The sequence below is a fragment of the Falco naumanni genome, chromosome 8 (genome assembly GCF_017639655.2).
Source record: "Falco naumanni isolate bFalNau1 chromosome 8, bFalNau1.pat, whole genome shotgun sequence".
NCBI classification, from domain to species: domain Eukaryota; kingdom Metazoa; phylum Chordata; class Aves; order Falconiformes; family Falconidae; genus Falco; species Falco naumanni.
Window position 1 is genome coordinate 55,439,240 of NC_054061.1, and position 21,483 is coordinate 55,460,722.

A 21,483-nucleotide genomic window follows, 5' to 3' on the forward strand; every position below is an offset into this window, starting at 1 on the left:
GTCAGAAAAGTAAGCTCCGTCTCACCGTTTTCCCAGTTCTGCCCCTTGCCAGGCTCCGAACAGCTTTCACATCAGTGCTAAGCTTCCTGAGGAGCAAGCGCCGCAGTCCAACACCCACCAAGTGGATCTACACATTGCCTGGGAAATACTCGTAACATCTATTAACGGCAAAACAATAAAAAGTTGTCCAGATTATAAATTGCTGGTACCTTTCACTTAGGAGAAAGCTATCTAATCACTTCTCCTGTATTACCAATAAACCCTCTCCTGTACTTGCGCCCATCTCGTTTTCTTGCAGCTAATCTAACTAGACGTGGAGGAACAGTGCTCAGCTTGCATTTAGCACTGAGATTTGCTGGTTTTATTAACAAGCTGTTTCCACTCCGTGCTGGCATGACCTAAGGCTTCTCTCTTTTCTGCTGCTAGCTACGGTAGCTTGTTCAATATGTTCCTTGGTCCTTGCAGACTTTGTTTCACCTGTATCTTTAAATCAACACAGTCACAGCACTATCACGAAGACTCGTGCTTTGAAGTTATAAATGTGCCTCACTTCTAAAGCATCTTCCTTCAGGCATCTTCATGTACCCAGGGGTATCCTGAATACCAGGTTGGTCAAGAAACATCTGAGACCTATCTCTAGAGGGCTTTGGAAGCACCTTGCACCATGGTTCAGCCTGTCTACAGCTCCCATCTACCCTAGTAGTAAGTCACGTCCTCTCCGGGACAGACTAGGAACACATTTCCTGCCAAAGTCAATCTTTTCTCCACAGAGACACTGGGCTAGATAAAGGCAGCCAGACACAGAGCACTGGGGAAAGAGACAGGAAAAAAAAAGAAAGGAAAAATTATCAGTGTGCAGCTAGGCCGGAGACACTTGCTCAGAGAATATCAGAAACATTGGAAAGGACAGATGTCACCTCATCATAGCTGTCTGCCTAGTGAAAGCTGATCAGTCAGAGACTTGTAGAGTGCTGTCTACAGTCAACAACAAGCAACAAGCCTCCCTAGGAGAAGACTCATTGCATGCTATGACAAAGGTGGTGTGAAGCATCCTTAGAAGACGCCTCTCCCTCTCTCTGCATTGCCCACAGAAGCCTGAGAACTGCGCTTAACTGTTTTGTACGGCCGCCATTCTTAATGAAAGGTGAAGCCCCTCTGTTAGAGGTTCAGGTTAGAGAAGAGCCCTTCAGCTTGCATGCAAAGTTGATGCAGAGTCATATTATCCCCCTCCCTATCTGAGATTGTTGTGCAGACAGACAACCCAAGAGCTCTCTCCTTCTAAAAGAGCTTACTGCTCCCCACCGCAGCACAGCTGCAGTCACCAGAAGGTGAGATAAGACACCCAAACTTATTATCAGGTGCTTGCCTGGCACCAAGACTGACTGTTTTTTATGCAGCATAAACTATCCCACTTGCACCAGACAAGGCCGGATCAACCAGACGTAGACATCGACAGAACATTTACATCTGTGCCACCAGATAAAGTTTTCTCTTTAAAAACCATCCCAAGCATTTCATTACAAGATGACAATTGGAAACAAAGCTACGTCTTGCCCTGCAAAAGGTTAAAGACTATGACAGTATTGCCCTAAATAATGAGAGGAAAGCAGCCACACTGGGTCCAACATGCAGGAGGAGAATGACCTGCAATGATCTGAACTTGGGTTCTTGCAGATCAGTAGGAGATGGCCATTAAGCTCACTGAAGAGTAAATTTTCTCCTGCATTTAACTCTGTTGCCAAAGACCGCGTGAAGCCTGCACTGCTGAAGTTACATGACTGGAAAATCAAGAACTAGGAGTAGTCTGACAAATTTATTAAAGTGTATCCACCTCTGTCACAACTCAATGAAGAGATTATGCATTGGTTGGACATATAAATGGTATCCATGGAGAAACAGTCCCATCTCTCTCCAGAATAAACAACATTTCACAGTTTTAATTGTGTCCTGATGTTACAATGATTACAACTAAACTGCGTAATCATTCATTAAACATGAGCTAATTCCATGTCCTGCTATAATCATTATTGTTTCCTGAAAATATAACATGTAGAAGTACAATAAGTGCAAATTGAAATATTGCTTTTGGAAGGTTATTTATTACTACCTTCAGCTGTAAACATTTATAACTGAAATTTATTGGTCCACGGTCTCTTCATATAAATATTTTATGTTCAGCCTCAGGGATCTGCATCTTCTCATTTAAATGTCTCAGTCTTGGTGTTTGCACCAACAAAATAATCTCAGGAGACAAAGTTTGCTGTCCTGTATTATTTGGCCATCCTGCTGTTAACGTGAGGTGGCATTATGTGTGCTATATATTACCTGTCCAGAGGTGCATACAGATGTGAGGTAGCAGCAGGCTTGTGGCATTAGTCTGGGTTATAAATTTGTTAGCATAGCATGTGTAGCGTTCCTACATGCAATAGGGCAGCACAGAGTCATTACTTCTTCAATTGCAATATTTCTGCTGAGATTCTTCTACCGAGTTGAAGAAAATGTCTGGGGCAACTGGAAGAAAAATCTGTGAACATCAGTGAAGGGGGAAGGTCCACTGAGAAAATGCTGATGAGTCTTTAGTCTCTTATTTCTATTTCCATGCCAATAGGACAGAAAGAAGTGCCCCAAAGCAAAGCAGCGAGAGTTGTTTAGATAATGGGAAACGAGTCTAAGACCCGGTTCTATATGTCAGCTTTACAGGAAAGGCTGGGGGCCAGCTAGACATGGGACACCATATGCACCTCCATGTGACAGCAAAATGACTGATGAAGAGTAATGCTTTTCAGCAGCCCCAACGCGTGCCCAGATAGATGAAATGTGCTCTCTTTCCTGATGCTGGATCCTACCATCCCCTCCTGCACTGGGTGTCGGGCTGGGATGCTCTGTGCCATGCCCCGAGCTGAATAGAGATGTACAGATAGCGATAAAGAGGTGCCTATTCAATCCCAACCACTAAACTATAATATATCATTTGGGTTTCCATGGCACCCATCCAGAAAAGTTGAAATGAAGTAGCTGAACCGCTAACAAAAATAATGTATGCTTTTTAATGATAAATTAACAACTTCTACAGTGGAGGGACTGGAAGAAGGCCAGGTCCATAGCAATCCTTTCAAAATGAACAAATGGCTTTCCCTGGACCCCCAGTCCCTCCCCAGACCACCATGAAAAACAGCAGCAAAGATCCTTAAGGAAAGCTGTAGAACCTGTCGATGTATGCAAAGGGTGAGCTAGTGTGAGTTTTGCCAGGGGAAAAAAAAAAACAACCAAACCACCAAAAAACCCAAACAATACCACTCTGTCCTAAATGATAAGAATTTACTGAAAGGAGAAACAAAGTAATGGTTGAGGGATAGGCAGGAGCTATCATGTGGATTCTCAAAGGAGCTTCATCTTAAGTGCCCCCGAAGACTATTAACCCTTGGAGCATGAAACAGGAGCGCATGCTTTCAGCACTCACTTTCAATTATCTGCACCGAGGGACTGCTGAGCATGTTTGCCTCTGGATTCCCCATTTTCATAAATGGATAAACACACACGTGGGTGCCTCTCTCTCCGGCACCTCTTCTCATCTCTTCCTGCTCACAGACTTTCCGTCTGATGTTGTTTTCATTGCTACCCATATAAATCAGGAATAAAACCAGAGGAAAAACCTGCCTGAAAGATTATCATCAGCCCCCTACTCTGCAGATAAATCCCCCATGCAAGCCCCTACAAACACCCTGTGGGGTTTCCCCCCTCGTTTAATTTCCCAGCAGTTTTTTATCACAGTTTTTAACATCCCTGGAGTACTCGGTGCTACATCACTTATAGTATGTAAGGGGTACTGACTTCTTCAAGTTTATCCTTTTTAATGGTTCCCATCAAGTGCCAGGCAGTCAACCAGTTTGAGCTGTGTCACCCACCTACAAAACTTAGGGTGAGATGATTGAGTCTGCTCGGGAAATGGGGGTGGGGGTTGTTGTTTTTTTCCAGTGGGAACTTGCGTGCATGTAATGCTGTTAACACAATAAGTTTGCATGCCCTTAAAAATCATTTTATAGCCATACTGAGTGCCTCTAAACATTAAATATGTTTTATAAGTCGTTGGCTAACCGGCTGGTTGTGCTGTAAATGCAGCAGTAAATAAAACAATGACTCTAAAAATCAGCTGTTGTTTCATAAACAGGGCTACTTTTCCAGCCATGCAGTAATCCCCAATGTTAAAAACCTTGATTTTTACCATTTTATGCTACACTGTGACTAGAATTCACACCTAATCTTTTTAAGCCATGCTAAATATCTCTCACCTGTTACTCTGATTATCCTCCCACGAAAAGCAAACATTATTTATACTGAGCAGGTAGGAATGCTTCCTGAAGCTGGAAGTTTGCTTCCCAGGCTTCTACAGGCAGACGTAGTGTTAATTCTGATGCTACTTGGGTTAGGTCCAAGTGATGCTAGAAATTAATTTGATGTTGTCAATTACTGTAAGATGTGCAAATGCTGGGGCAGTATTCATATCACCAAACTTTTCCCGGGCAGAGGTGATTTTCCTGGCAAACTCACCTCCCTCAGCTGGAGAAATCTGTGCTTTGTAGTCAGTATAAAGGGCATCTGCAAGAAGAAGGGAAACTGGTAGTGTGCTAAGGGCATCTGTCCAGATTAACCCCTTCTAAAAGTTTCTGTTTATGGTGCAGCAGAGCTTGACAGAGAGCAGAGCCACGTCCTTCACCTCAAACCCATGCCTCTGAATCTGCTGGCTTAAAATGAGTGTTCACAGGGAGTAGGAAGAAGAGAGAGAATAAAGAAAAGATAAGAAAAATGTCACCTATGAAGTTGTTTAAATTTTTTTTAAATTCTTGTTTTCTGTAAGTATTTCAGGATTTTTCTTTTTGTTTCCACAGGACAGAATGAGATATTGGCAGGAAGCGAAAAGGCACACTCTTCGGGGGGGAAGGCTGTACTTCTGCCCAGCCTCGCCATGCCCGTGCTATGGAGCAGGACATCCAGATGGAGCAGGACATCCAGATGGAGCAGGACATCCAGATGGAGCAGACCCACTTGCAGCAGGTACCAGCAGGAGCCTCTCTGCCTGCTCACACCCACACTTGCCCTGAGCACCACTTCTACAGCGATCAGATACACCTGGTGGCAACGGACCCCAGCCCTGCAGTGAAGAAATCAAGAAATCACAACCCAACCGACCAAAATAACCCAAAGAAGTGAGCGCAACCCTTGGCCATCCTTTTGCAGACAAGTTTCCTTTAAAATAAAGGCTATCAACTATTTCTGCTTCTTCCAGTATCAAATGCATTCCTGCTCTCCCAACAATGCAGAATTTAGTTCATTTTACGCTGCTGTAGGGATAAAAGCATTGCTCAGACCGACATTTACTGGAAGCCAGGAGAGTGAAGCTGGGGCAGGACAGCAGCAGATGACTCCTGGTCATCAAAGCACACACTGAATGTGACACATCCATTGCTCAGGCTGTTAAAATATTCCAGCTCCACTGTACAGATGACTGCAATGAGCTTTGTGCTCTCAGGATGAGTGCTCACACAGCGCTGCTGAGCAGCCCTGTCATGTAGCTCCACTATTGCTAAACCGGATCCATAAATCAAAACGGGAGGATATAAACCAGGACGGAGACGTGACTGCAGAGTGCCTGAGATCTGAGATCAATATTCATTTTACAAACCTCTCCAGAAGAGTTCCTTAATTAATTGTTGGAATTAAAGTCAAAATTGACCCCTCAATTTGTTCCTGTGGCCTTTAAATCAATTTTCTTTTCTTTACAAGTAATCATTTTCGGACTGGCGAATGAAACCACCCTTTTTTTCTTTATTAAGTATATTTAAAAAAAAAGTACACTCACCAAATATATTCTAAACAGGACTCACAGGGAATAAAGCCAGCATCTCCCACTTTAATCAAAAAGAGGGGAAATATTTTACACACTGCTCCCTTCTCACCAGGTGAAAGCTGGCCTCCAAGGCCCTCTTTCTCGGGCCACTTATTAAGCTGTGTCACCGGCCCGGCAGGGAGCTCTGACTGCAACGAGCAGCAATGTCCACACACCGCCACCACCACCGCTTCTTAACCAGCCACTGCCCTCCCTTCCTTTACCCAATCTTAAAAGTCAGCAGAACCACATCACAGGTTACAGAGTGCAAAGACTCCCTTATTTTATGCAACTGCAGTAACTTCACACTGAATTTGTCCTCATGCAGCAATCCACAAGGCAAGGGAGAAAAGAATCAAGAGATGAAGGGGTTTACTTGGCATCCCTGAGGTCCTGGTTTATGCAGACTGCAATTTCCCAAGCTCTCAATGTAAGCTTCATAATCCATGTGCTACCTGCCTCTGCACCTTTTCCTGGATACCCTTATGTCCATTATTTTGCCAACACTCAAAGAATTGCTAAACTCCCAAATTAGATAAAGGCGGTGTTTTTTTTTCCCTTATAGCTGACATGCTGATTGCACTCTCCCAGTATTTTACAGCTCGGTCCCTAAATAACATTTTTCTCTGGGAGAGCCAGCAGCTCCCACTGACCAGCTGGGGATGCTTTCTTATTGATGATGCTCTATCTTGCAGACCCAAGGCTGGATTAAGACAGATTATTTCCCACCCCTTGTACTCCAATGATGGGAATTACCTGAAAAGCCCCACTCAGGGTGACCAGGATGGGTCTGTAGAGTGGTCTTGACGGCAGGAGCACCTTCTGCTGGGTTACACATTGATGGCAGCATGTGACTTCACTCCCGATCTTCAGAACCACATGTAGGTGTACCACAGGCTGTCTCCTTGTACACAGGGCCAACAAATCCAAAAGCCCTGCTAAGGTGAAAGGCGTGTGAGCTCGACATAAAGCATTTTCTCTCAGCAGGCCTGTAAGCTGGCAGGAAGATCATTGTAAATCAATCTCAAGGATTTTCAAAATATTATTCAGAATACACTCATCTAGTTGCACTCCCTCATGATAATGAAGAGAATCATTAAGTAAATAGACACACAATCCACAAGTCCAATTTTTGAAGGCTGCAGTGGGCACTTAGAGATGTTGGCAGGTGGAACCAAGTCACCTCTTACCTGCCCAGACACTGCCAAGATGGGCAGATATTATGTCTGCATTTTAATGGCACACTCCTGTGCAATTTTTTAAATTGATAGCTCTGCACAGCATTCACAGATGAATACCATCTGGCGTGGTGATTTATTGCCCCTGAATTTCTCAAGTTACTTTTTCTTTTTTTTTTTTTTTTTACTTTTCTCATCTTACCTTTTCCTTATATTTTCTCCATACAAAAACATTTCCTATAGAAATGCAGTTCAGAGAGGCATTTCCTTAGCATGCTATTTTATCATAAGATAAACAGTGGCCTGTCACTAGACAGACCAACAAACAACTGATGTATGGGATCTATTTAATACCTCTGCAATTCCAGAGGCCTTCTGGTCATATATAGAATTGTCGAACCATATAATCATTTGGAAAAGACCTTTAAGATCTTCAAGACTAACTGTTAATCCAGGACTACCAAGTCCACCACTAAACCACATCCCTATGCCGTTATTTTACAGTATTGTAACAGATGCTCATAACAGGTCATCTGGAAAAATGTATATACGATGCTGGCATTAAAGAATGTTTTAATGAACATACACAAGGAGAAAAAAAATGTGTTGTTCAAGCATCCCTAACCCCAGTTCCTCCTAACTTTTAAATGACTGATCTGGGAAAATACAGCAAGCTTAGTTTGTAAGTTTGTTTGTTGTGGCTTCCATTATAACTTTAGGGTAACCTTCATAACTTTGATTTACACTTTATTTCCAGCTCACACCTTACCTCTTTCAGTTTACTTGACGTCCATCACTATAGCTTCCAAACTCTTTGTAGTCCTTAACACATCTAGCCTTCTAGCGCTTGCTGTAGCGGCATTGTTCTTGGAGCAGGGGCTGAGCAGAAGCCCAGGCCGTAGGGGTAAGATACACAGAGCTGCTGAGCATTGGCAGGGCCAAGAAGACAAGCCCATGTTTTGGAAAGGAAAAGGAGCTTCTAGGTGACGCAGGGTGTTGCAGCACTCTCCAAACCATAAAGCTGCAACAATGTCTTTTACCACCTCATACCAGCATGTTCTTCATACAGTCCCTCTGCTGTTCTCATCTCACTTCATCCAGAGCATGCTCTCTCTTTTCTCTGCTTCTTGCTCTCTCACCTTCTCCTCCTCGGCTGCTCTCTCTTCACTGGTTCTCAACCACTTCACTTAACCAGCCACACCTGCACCTTATCTACATCGGCCAACCCACCGCCCCTGAAGCCAGCCCACAGTCATATATTATCAGTGCTAATTAACTCAGCTTCAGTCCTCTACAGCAGGGCAGCTTACTGCCCTCAGAGCAAGGTGTATAGCTAAGGCACTGGTAACTCAGACCTGTGGTGATCAAATGATTTATTTTTCACATTCTGAATTAAGAGATTTTTTTTCTGTTTCAGCTATGAAGAGCAATTAGCTAATTTGTGATAATTTTGAGAAGTGACTATTGTTACATTGAGGAAAATTGCACATGTTCAAGATTAGATGAGAAATCAAAAGCTCTACCAGGTTCACCAAAAGGTATTTTTCTCCCACCATGAAAAGGAATTTACCCTAAATCGGAGTCTCGAGGGAGGCCTCTGAAGCCTCCCTGTATCCTGGGTCACATGGGAACCCTTGTACCTCTGCCATGCCAGGCATGGACCCGAGCCCCTCAGGGCCATCCCCATGTCCCCATCTCCTTCCCAGGAGTTCCCTCCATGATCGGACACTGCCTGGGAATAACACCTGCAGCTCACCACAAACTCAAACCTCCGCCAGCACGGGCGGGCGTCGCGAAGGCAAGCCAGGCTCACGGCCAGGGCGAGGAGGTTTTCCCAGCTGCTCCGAAAGGGGAGGGAAGGAAAGCGCTGGTCCACCTGCCACTTGCGCAAAGAACAAACTCTGAACTATGTGTGGGGTTTTTTTTAAACCTATCTACCACATGAGACATCCAAATCACCTTTTTTACCCTGCTAGGAGGAAAAGTTTCCCTTGTTGTTTAAATACTGAATGGAAACCAGACTATAGATTGTCTGTCCTTTTACTCTTATGAAAGTATAATTAAAAGCCATGTTAAAGTTGGGAGATCAACAGAGTTTGTGATAGATAACAAGCCAGGAGCTGTCAAAACTGTCAGGCCATTAAGAAACAAAATAATTCACACCCTAGTAATTGCTTTTATGTGCATTTTCCTATAAAATCCAGGAGACATGAGTCACGGGTCCTTACAAAAGAGCCTTGTTTTTCAGCCTCGAATATGCTACATTGCACTTTTACTTTCAGGGAGCATTTGGCACAGGCATTGTCCTCTGAAGATCTAAAGAAAGCAAACGCAGCGCTCAATGTCACTGCGGTGTCCCTGGCTGTCTCCCCCTCCCCATCCCTGGAGCTGGGGACGGCCACAGACATGGCTGTGCCATGCTCTCCCTGGGGCATCTCGCTGCCGGCAGCAGCAGATTTGGTCCCAAACACCTGTAGCATGCTAAGAAATTTTGGCTTTGCAAAGTGACATGTGACGATGTTTCCTCCTCCCACCCAACTCTGATTTCTTTGGTCTTTCTAAGCCGAGACGTACATCATGCGACCAAAAATTTTGTAGTAGTAGTAGTAGCAGCAGGCTTCCTCCAAACTGGTGTTTGCACCTGGTCTTCTTCACAGCAGCTCCTCGGTGTGCTCGGGGAAGCCACAGTGATGCATGAAGGGATGCCGCTGCCACTAAGCGTTATTTCCACATGTTCAACAGAAGGAGGATTGAAGCCACCTGCGAAGTTTTGCTTCTTATCCAAAACGGATATTATGGGAAGGAGGGGGAAGGGAGCAATGGCCAGAGGGATATCTTTTAAATCAGATTATTGGCAACATTTCTGACCTCCAGGTGTTGATTGTATTCGTGTAATGAGGGACACTAAGCTGTTAAGGATGAGAGGGCTGATTGGAGCTGATATTGCAGGAGGGTATGGAAAGCATTGCAACGCCTGGTGACTTCTACAGCATCCAGCCACTAGATGCCCCTGCAAGCCCGGCAGCCTGCCGGGCCCTGCCTGGGTTTCGGCGGGCAGAAGAGACAAAGCTGAGGCTCAACCCAAGTAGAAGATCGTTACTTTTTCCTTTGCCAGGGTTTTTGGACTGTAAGCGTTTACCTCTGCAACCAGCATCCTCCTGTTATAAGAGGGGACATGGGATGTGTGTACAAAGGGACTTCAGAACCAACCCAAACCCTGAATGGCCCTCGACCTCCCGCTGTGAAGACACATCTCCTTTCCCACTGGTCAGTTTGCACAGCGTGGAAGAGCAATGTGGGGGAGATGTAGAAAGACAACAAATGCTCCAAGACTCCAGATATCATTCGCTTACTGTGCTGCACTAGGCAGTGTCAACTCATTTCCACAGATGCTCCCAACGCTGCCCGTCCAGGGAGAAGGATGTTACTGCATTAGCTGACTGTTGCTTCCAGCTCCGTGGTTCTCAGGCCCCTGTTATTTTACGTACCATTAGCAGGGTAACAAAGCCCCTCCAGCTTTCACATTCACCTTTTCTTCATAAGGCATGACCGACTGCATGCTGCAGAGAGAAAAGAAAGAAAAAGTGAGCTTACACCTACATGCACAGACATTTACGGACCTACGCGCTGTCATCTTTAGGAGTGAGGCACTTGGGTTTGGTGCATCTGTTGACCAGGGCCGCAGCCAAGGTCAGACCAAAAGCTGGGGCAGGACCTGTTACTTTCCCAAAGCCTGTTTTCTGGTGTTGGTGTTTTGGTTTTTGGTTGGGTTTGTGTTTGGTTTTTTTTTTTCTTCTTTGGTGGTTATGTTTTCTTTTTCAACTCCTTTGAAGATCTCCATGTTCTTTGCAGAGATTGCTCAAGCCCCGTGTGCCCCCGTGGGTGGGGCAAGCACCAGTTTCACTATGAATTTCAGCTACAAACCTGGCCACGCAGCTCTGAGCTCTGAGACAACCGGAGATCTGGGGGCTGGACCTGCAGCCCGATCTGTACCGACACGCACCTCCCGCGGATGGGGAGGCTGGGCAGGAAGCACCTTGTGACTCATTTTGACTCTTGTTGGTCTGTCCAAGACGCTGCTGCCAGGATCATCTCTCATCGGCTGCTCGAGCTTTTTTCACTGTCCTACACTTTGAGTTGCTGTGTCAAAACGCGTTGTCAAGTTTTGGTGGCACTGTGCGTGCACTGCCTCCTCCTCATCCCTAGTGCCCAGGCTGCCTCCCCTGCTCCTGGGATAGCCTTTCCTTTCCCTCTCTTGTACCAACCCAGCTCCTTTTCTCACCGGGTCTGGAAAAACCCACCAGGTACTGCTCGCCCAGCCTGCATGCTGGTTGTGCTCAAGGGGTTCAGTTCGCCACCTCTGCTGCAGCACCCCCAGAACAGCTTTTGCTCCACCACCCAGTAAAAATACATTTACTTGTGGAAATAAATGTCCATGTGAGCATCAGCGTAACCCATGGACAGGCTTGAGTTTGTACCCTACATTGGGGAGGGACTGATGGCTCTTCTGCTGCTTGCTGTGTTCCAGCGGATATGTTTTCCAGGCAGGATAAATGCCGGATTTTGTTTTCTAGTGGGTCTTAAAAAAAAATAATCTAAGAATGGAACTATCTGACCATTTAACTGCAAAGCTGTTGTCTCTCAGCAATAGCCTGCGGCTCCTCAGCACTTGGACTTGTATTTGGAGTGGAGCAGGGCTCCCTGTCCCCTGCTAAATCTCCCCTCTCTGCAAAAAAAGCTGCTTGATCTTTTCTGAGCAAAACCCTGCATCTCCCCACCTCCAACCATGCTCCCTGTCACCGAGAGGTCATCTTCTCTTGGGGAGTCACCCTGACACTTGCTTTAACAGCAGAGGTTGGGATGCTGCAGCCCACAGGAGCACGGCCAGGTGTCCCCAACGCAGGAGGGTGATGGGGGGCTGCGGTGGCCCCACACACCGCAGGGACCCCACAGCTGCACTGTGCCCCCTGTCTCGTGTCAGCCAGCACCTCCTGCACGGTGTGGGCCCCCGCCACCCACCTTGGCTCACTGCCCTCCCTGCAAAGCAGCCTCTTGCAAATATTTGCCAAAGGGAGATCCTCACTGATAAGAGAGCCAGGAGGCTTCTTAAGGTGACTGCGGAAGGAGGATTAGGGCTGTCTGGGCAGGGATGGGCACTACAGGAGGCTGTTTCCATGGGGAGCAGGAATCCGGCTCCACTGGTGGCCATCCCACCACAGCGAGCCTGAGGGATCCCGCTGAGAGACATGCTCATCCCTGTGACTCACACCACCCCCGGCAGGAGGGTTTGGCAAGACCTCTGAGCAGAGCAGGAGCACCGGCCCTTAGGATGCCACCTCCAAACGGAGTCCTTCATGCTAAGTCAGCGCTTTCAGAGCAAGGACAACCCCTGCCCACGTGCTTGTACAGCGCCTTGTACAACATGTTCCCTACAGGGTGATTTCCAGGGTGCACTTGGAAAGGACGTTTCCCTTCCCTGCTGCCCTGCACCAAGGATGGCCATGGCAAACACTTTTGGAAGAAAACATAACTATCATTCCTTCCCCCACCCTTTTTTTCATTTGTTTTTGTTATTTATTTATTTTTCAAATCTCAATCCCTGGCAGAAAGTACTGTCTCCCATTTTCGCGACCCGCCTTGTCCCCAGGCTGATGTTGATGGCTCCAGGGAACAATGTGGCTTTGAGGCTCCGGGTGCACGCAGGGGAGGGGATGGAGTGCCGAGCTCCACCGCGGCTGTAATCCCCCTTTAATTGCTGTATAAACACAACCAGTGATTTCCATGGATTGGCATAGCTGAATGCCTTGTTCTCCAACTCTAAGAGGAACTTCGTAACTGAAAAAAGCTTGGTTTTTTCCTCAGACGGGACTAGCATACACCCAGTTCCCAGTGTTTCAGCGGAGGTACTATAATTTACAAAACACAGTTAATAACAGCAAACCACTAAGGTGGACATAGTCAAATTAAAAACAACAACAACAACAACAAAAGAAACAAAACAATCAGAAACCACAAAAAAAAAAATATTTAAATCCTATCCCTTCATGGAAACAAGCACATTTATATAAACAGTTGCAGCCACGTTATACCAGTTCTCCCCCATCGATAAATGAAAGCAGCCCAAGCTGGGTGTATCGAGCAGCCCCCAGGTTTGATGGCTGTACGCACGGCAAACTGCAAGCTCAAATCACCAAGCGACACTTGCCAGCGCTGTAAATCACTGCAGCACCAGTCAGTGGAGTTAGATTGATTTCAGCCAGCTATACATCCAGCTCGGTGACTCTGCAAATAAACTTTCCAGGTATCAAAATACTTTCCTGAATTTCAGGATACTGGACAAAAATTATGAAACTCAAGAGAATTTTTCTATGAAATACCTTGAAGGCTTTTGATGCATTTGGTTGTTTTTTTAGAATCCCACATAAGCCAACTACAGTCACAACTTTCTTCTTGTTATAGGAGTAGACTAGAGTAAAAATTGGAGAAAATGGTATTTTCCTCTAGAAAGTGCTGATATGTAATTTTGGTTTTATCAGAATTTTCCACAGGAGAAAAATATTGTTCACTGAAATATCATGACTCAAAAATATGTCACTGTTCTTCAGTTTTTGTCCCTTAAGGCTTTTTTTCCCCATGTTTTGTTTTGTAGTCTAAGTTTTTTCAACTAAATTCCTAAGACCTTGAAAGGTAAAGACTTTCCTAGTTTAGCTCTCTGTCTACGCACATCCTGGGAGCTGCGGGTTGCAACAAAACTTGGCCTGGAAAGGAGAATGGAAGCAGAAGGTACTGAAAACCACAATTCCCATGAGGGATGCTAAAGTCATTTTGCAGAAGAATACTTTGATTTTCAGCTGAAACAGCTTGGTTGTCATAGTATGATATATAAATACCAAGATTTGGGGTGGAAAGCAGATGTGCACATGAAAACGGTAATTTTTAGGGGAAAAAAACCCAACAATTTTGCACCAAAGAAAAAAGGAAGTTGCACCGTAAATCTGACAGGCTGTATGTGTGGGGAAGCCCTGTGAAATCTCAGCCCCACGGGGACTTTGCTGTTCACCATTCTGGGGTGAAGACTCCTCCGTTAGGATGTTAAACACTGCACAGTGCTGACCAAAAGTGGCACTGAAGTTCATGCGTGCAAACTGGCTTGCCAGGTCAGCCTCTGCACGTAGTGACAGAGACATCCCATCAAAACCATCTGACGACAATACCTACAGCTAGGACATTGCTCCTGAGCACATTGGACCGGTGACCCTAGCCTGAGCCAAAAAACGGCCTCGATGGCACCAAACTGGCCCCCAGTATTCAGACCACATTTCTACTGGTAGGTATACCTGTGGGTGTGATAGCTGCAGCCGTCTGGAGGCTTGTGTCTAAGTGGGACTTGCACGATCTCAGGATGCTGTGCCTGAGCAAATACGCTGAGCGATGCTGAGGGCATCACCTGCCAAAGCCACCCCCCCAGCTCTTGGTTTCAGACTTGCTCTGATGCATTCAGCTGGAAGGCGGCATGGCTGGGTCAGCGCAGTTCCGCCTGCAAAAGCCCACGCAGGTGCCGTGCAGCCCTTCTCTTTGCTGGCATGTAACACCTGCCCACCCGCCTCAGAGGAGCCCCTTTCCTCTTCTTGAGGAAAGGGTCTTGTTCCAGCTGATTCAGTTAAAGCTTTCATATTAACTTTCTGAAAACCTACAAATTTGTATGAATATGGGGATAAAGTAGAAGACAGACAAGTCCAAGCCTGTGAGATTTTTGTGTACACGCACCCCCAGCCACCTCAAGTGTTGCAGTGACCCGTGCAGCACAGCCAGCTCTGTTGGGGAGCCTGTATCCTTATACATCCACTTCAACAAAACTTTGCTTTCAGAGTTACCAAGATTTTCTGACTTAACTATTGCCAGGGTTGGTAGCAGTCCAGGCTGTGTACCTACCACAGTAGCTCAGGGATTTTCTCAAGGAGAACATCGTTTTGGTTACAAAAATAAGACGTTACAGAAAATTGCATAGAAAAGCAATGAGTAAAACACTCATCAGGTTTGCACAGGATATTCAAAGGGTAGAGATTTGCAGCCCAGGGACATGCATCCTTTGCAATCCATTTTAAAGCACAAAACAGCCAAACACCGCTCCCAGTAAAACGTAACCCTGTTTGAACAACTCCCCATGTAACCTTGTGCCCAGGATCTCTCTAATGCAGGACTGAAACTCTGGGTCTTCACCAGTGCTGTGGCCAGACTAGTACAAGCACACAAGGCAAAGTATAAGGCGTTCCCTTTCCATTTGAGTTATTCCACTTAAATGCTCCCAAAGAAGTTGAGGGCACACCTATTTTCATGAGTCACCAGGAGGAAAAGCCATTGCATTTATGACCTATATGATACCAAGTTGAGCTGATCCAAGATTTGACCCTTGGACTCCACAGTGGCACTTGGCTTCTGAGCGGTCAGGAAGATGGATACGACATACCAGAAATAGGATATTAGCCACTGAGAGGGGGGGATACAGGCTCTCCAACAGTTAAGGATGCAGCTGGTATGTTATGAAAGGACAGATTGTAGCTACCTTGCAGAAAGTTTTAAAAAAAGTTGTCACGCTTTTCCTGTTGTTGCACCGAAGCTTCATTGAAATTCTTATCCTGAAAGGTTTAAGGAGATGGCTGGAGAAAACCTCGGTGAATTCCTATTTGTGCACATGCATTTCACGTGCAACACAAAGTCCCATCACAAACTCCAAGTAACTTTTGATAAGTGATAATCTGCGGGGGAGTCACACCTCTGCCTTGCCATGCTTTGGCAGAGACCTCTGGGGACAGTCTTCATCATATGGGCTACGAACCTACAGATTTTATACCATAAAACATACTATGGTCAGAAGCGAGAACAAAATTTATTTGCTGTCATCCCCACATTTCACGGGAAATTGTTAGAAGTGAGAAGTATTAAATTATTACGTACCATTAAACCGTAACCAAACCATAACCATTAAGCCATCAAATCATAAATTTGGAGGGGTGAAGGCCTCCATCCGAATTTCTTGAAGCATCACGCATGTAGGCACAGACTTCAGCATCGATCCCCACCATTCAGCAAAAAACACGACAGCAAGCACATTAGTGCTCTGAGGAGCTGAAAGCTGGCAGGGAGGATCTGTGCAGTGAATGGCAGCATATCTGTTGCTGCTCTCTGGGAGACAGGCTGTTCTGAAACACAGGGCACACACCACTCCCAGGGACCCAGGTATGATGGGATCTGGACTGTTTGCATCTCCCACGGCTGTAGAGGACTGCCCTGGTGGCTTTGCTCCTTTCCCTTTTTTCTGGAGATGAGGCTTTCAGGGATAAGCTGGAGACTACACTGATACAGGGTTCCCCTGCACATTTCCATTCATAAGCCACTGAGCTGGTAATTTTATAAGCCATAATTAGACGTTTTCTGACACCTAATCTGCTCATGTGTCTGTTTTAATTTTCCCCATCCAACGTGCAGAGGTAGACGACAGCAAAACAATACCCTCCTTGTGCGCCGCTCGCCAGCCTCGGGAGAGAGCCGCTCTCCAGAGCTGCCCCGGCAGGATTCCGAGCTCCGGGAAGCAACGCACCAGCAGTGCTGGGGAGAGAGACAAGAGTGGATGGTGCTGCGAGCCCAGGGCCTGAGCAGGGCGCTTTCCCTCTGCTCCCCTGTGTGGGCACACAGCCAGTGATTCCCAGCTTACCGTAAGGAGCAAAGTTTCCATTCTAACCCCACAAATGGGAGAGGAGCGCGCTGCCGTACAGCGTGAGTCGCTGGATGTAAGCAAGAAGCAAAGGCCAGGGGAGAAATAAACAAAGTGAGTGATTCTGGACTGCAGTGTTCTCACGGCACAGGAATGCTGGCAGTGTCTGATGTTGCAGGATCTTGGGAACCCCCTCCTTTCCAGCAGGTTTATTTCTTTTTTCTTTCCTTCTTCTTCTTTTTTTTTTTTTTTTTTTTTTTTTTTTTTTTTTTTAAACAAGCCCAAGCTTACAAAATGTGCTTTGCTGAACTCAATCACATTATGTGGCATTTGTGTGTTGGAGACTTTGCTCCTCCACGTTCCTGCAGCCTCATGCACCCACAGATGCACGCCCGTGTGCCGTGCCCCCAGTCCATCCCAGCAACCCGGGCACATCCTTAACCGCAGAGACATTGTCCCAGACACTGACAGCACATTTCAGCCTTGGGATGGTTCAGGACTGTGCAAGGTAAATACAACTGACAATGTAATTGATGTGGTTTTTCTCCAAGCGAGTCAAGAGAGTTTTGTTTGTCTGGGTTTGAATGTCAGATCGCTGCAGCTCATTTCATCGGTGCATTATCAAATTCCTTTCTTTCAGGTAAGAGGGTGCAACCAAATCACAGCTAAGAGGATTAATGAAGATGTGTGGCACCTGAGTCTGAATTAAGTTCAGGTGAGAGCAAACAAAAATTCATCATCTAATGACCAGATATCCACAAAGGACTCACTATTTCCAGAAGAGCAGCCACAGCCTGGTGCCAGGTGCCATCAGCAGTCCATATGAATCATCCCTGCAGTGAAGCTGTAGAACAAGATGTTGGTTTGCTATGTTCTTGCTTGGTAATCACAACCTTACAAATCCAGGGAAAGGCAGGAAAATGTCCAGATTTCTTAGCCCAGGGATTGTGAGCTGGGGTCTGCCCTATGGAACATGTCTTTCCTTAAGCACCAAATGGAAAGGATGGTCTGACTAGACAGGAATGGGTTCTGTGAGCCCAGCCTCACCTGCAATCTATCATGTAACCTGGACGGTTGACTTCTTTTAGTCTTTTTTTCTGAAAATGGAGGCAAATTCTCCAATATGTCAATGGTTTACATCTAATACCGGCCACAGGGAGTCTCAATACCATGGTGATGCGACTGTACAAAACAGAGGATGGAAGAAAGATGCTAAATAAAGAGACAAAGGATTCAGTCCAAAGAGAAGCACAGTTATGGAAAATGTTGAGGGAGGTCACTGAAGCAGCAGCAAAACTGTCAGCCAATGTAAGCCAGTGGTGACGAGGGGACTGTCTCACTGGCTGCTAGGCAGACAACTTGGCCCATGATTAGATAGCCATACGTGGAACTCGGAAAAGGGAGACAGCTGGGATTTTAAGAGGGTAAGACCCTTGTCCTCGTGAAGCACTGCTTTTGCAAACAAGGAAGCAGACTGGCCAGAGGCGCTTGGGATTGGCACTTGCGTTCAGTGCGATCAGAGAGGCAGAGAGCTGTGGATGAGGAAGGAGATGTGAATTTACTCTGAGACTAGTGGGGACCCACCCACGAAGTATCAGGTTGGTTTTCTGAAAGGATTAAGGAGTCCTCACCCTTTGGGAATTCTCTGCGCTGTTTTTGTTGCTGTCATCCAACAAAGGTGCGGCACTGGAGAGGTCACAGGAGAGGTGAGCAAAGTGTTGAGTGCTCTGCTTCCCCCAGGATGGAGCAACATGCAGCAACCAGTCTGAAGAAGAGGAAAACAATAGGGAAGACTGGGAATTTGCATCAGAGCTTCCTGATCAGAGCTCTGTCCTTATAATTCCTTATATTGATAATCAATGTTAATAGCTACTGAATTCTCCTTGCTTTCTCTCTTTAATTTCAGCAGAATAAGCCATGGAAGAAAGAAAGAAAGTGAACTCTTCCTCAAAGACACAGTTTGCCTTATGGACTTGCGTGGGTTGGGCTTTCCCACCCTTCCCATAGGGCTTGGATTTGGCACAACTCTTCCCCAGATGGGGAGGTCATGGCCACAGAAAACTGCTTTTTCCTCTAATAGCAATGCCAAGGAGAACGAAGAGTCATTCCAAAACACAAAAACAATAAAAGAGGGAAATTGGTGTCACCTACAGTCAAGCTCCAGCCCACAGGATTTGAAGGGGAGCTGCGGTGACCCCAGGGCCACCCTTCTTGGTAATTGTTGATAGCAGCAATGGCCACATATTGTGGCTTATAAGGTTCAGATTGGACATTAAGGAAAAAAAAAATAATGCGCAAGAAGGATAGCACAGACCTAGAACAGCTCACTCAGAAAGGTGGCAACATCTTCCCATCCACAGCAGTGATCAAACTCTGGGTAGTCAAAGCCACAGCTGACCTGATCCGGTGTTGGAGACAGTTCTGCTCCAGATGGGAGGTTGGATTACAGACCTCCTGAAGTCCATTCCCACCATCATTTCTATGAGACCTTGGAGGAAGGAATAAAGCAGAAGTGGCATAAATAGAATAATCCTTCCTATTTTGAAACCTCTTGTTATTTTTGCAAGTACTTAAATATGTATTTTCATGCAAACAAGGACAACGCCTTATACCAGTGGGTAAGCACAGCATGGGCTGCCAGTTCTTTTGCATCATGTGTTCCCCCCCTCCCATACTAGGGAGCAATGGGGGGCAACTCTTCTCCAGTCTTTCCCAGTAGGCCGAGGGTCCTCCTTCAAGGAGCGGGTTGTGTCTGGGGGGGTACTGGAAGGTACTGAGAGCTGAGCTGTGCAGGTAGCCCATTTTCACTTCCACTGGGTCAGAGAATCGGGTGTTTAGATTCCCAAACTTTATCCTTTTCTTGACGACCTACAGCAGGCCTTTTAATGTGGCACTCACTGACAGCCATCTCACCAGGAAACTGGGAATAGCTGGTTCAGAAGCACAAGGTGACAAACCCGGTCTCCACCACTCTGCTGCTCCCATATTGCTACTCCAGATAACACCACTTTATAACTTCTAAAGATGCTCTTGTGCTGATGCCACCAGAAAGCCACACTTGAAGCCTTCACATAACAGGAAAAGAATGGTTTTCAGCATGAGAAAACCATAACATGCAGCAGCTAGTGACTGGGCACATGCTCAGCTGTTAGCAGCTCTGCGGATGTCGCTGGAAATGACTGTGGGATTTTTTAAGGGCACATCAAATTGATTTGGAACTGTTAAAACCTAACGCCTTGAGCTCCATCTGTGTTTCGAGTGTCCCTGCTGGAGGAGCAGAGGGAAGAACAAACACAAGCAGAGAACAGGATTTTCCTTGCCTTATCCCCACCAAGCACGTTTGTTTAAACAAGATGGGTGGAACCGAAGCCATGCATGGGTGAAACCAAAAGGAGTCGATCTGTGTGCCTCAGTACTTCATACCAGCACATTTGCTCCAGTACATTTCCCTGCGATGCAAAATCCAATGAGGTCCTCACAGCTCATCCAAGTCAACACCTTCCTTCCTCTGAAAAATTTTGCTTACCACCCAGGCCTTTAAATTTAGCTTTTTCCCCCCCTGCTGCTAGTTTGCTTCTTCTTGCCTCCAGTATTCCCAGGCAGTGAGTTTACCTTCCTCACCCCACACACCACCTTTTGAAACAGACGGTATGTAGCGGGGATCCCTACTCTGTGCCAACACTAGCCGGTAACACCCCGGTCCCAGCCTGATTTCTCAGCCCATCCTCAACACGCTCCCATAAAGAGGGCAAACAGGTGTGTAGCTCATCCCCTTCCGATCCATTATTCCACCACTTTCACAAATCAGTCTAGTAAAGGGGTTGGGTGGGTAGAAAACTTGACACGGTATTTAGATACTTAATTTCAGCAGTAAAGGAATTCTGCAGGAATTCAGCCACGTACCAAACATCCTTTGCATCCCTTTGCTGCCTATGAGCAAATCTCTGGACCACATCAGATACCCGATTCACCCTTTCTGGAGTGAAGGCTGGAAAACATGCTCAACACCGCTCGCAAACAGCATCTCAGATGTGTTATTGACAGCAAGGGGGAGGTCTCTCCAGCATTGCTGGGTTGCAGCACTGTCAGACAGAAGCTATTTAAGACCTTTGAGGGCTCTGAGCCCAAGCCATGCCCGCTGGACTACAGATCTTTCTTCTTTGCCTGGAGTGACTCTCCTGGAATAGTTTGCTAGTAAATGGGTGACACATGGCCATCAGGAGTCTGACAACATTGCTCCAACGTGGTCCCAAAATACTCCAGTGCTTGCATGTTCCTTCACAGCATGTCCTACCCCACTGCTGAGCAACGTTGCCTCCCTCCACCAGCACCAAGCAGAGCTTCACTGTAATGCGCACGGTGAGATATCAGAAAACCAGGACTAGCGTGGATGAAGAGTTTGGAAACATGTCCTCAGTGAGTAAACACTCTTTTCCTTAAAACAAAACCAAACCTAAAACAACAACAAAACAATTTATTCACACCCTTTGGAAGATGCTAATTAAAGTTTACTTTAAAATACTAGCAGACATGAGTGTGGGCTGTAACAGGAACATACTGTGAAGTGACAGGTCTGCAATAATCCCATGCCTCAGCCAAGTCTAATTCATTCTGATCACACACAGGTCCGAAATCCAGGGAGGCTCTCGGAGCAAAAGCATGTGCACTTGTGGGAGGTGCAAGAAGTGGCTCCGGAGCTCCGGAGGTGC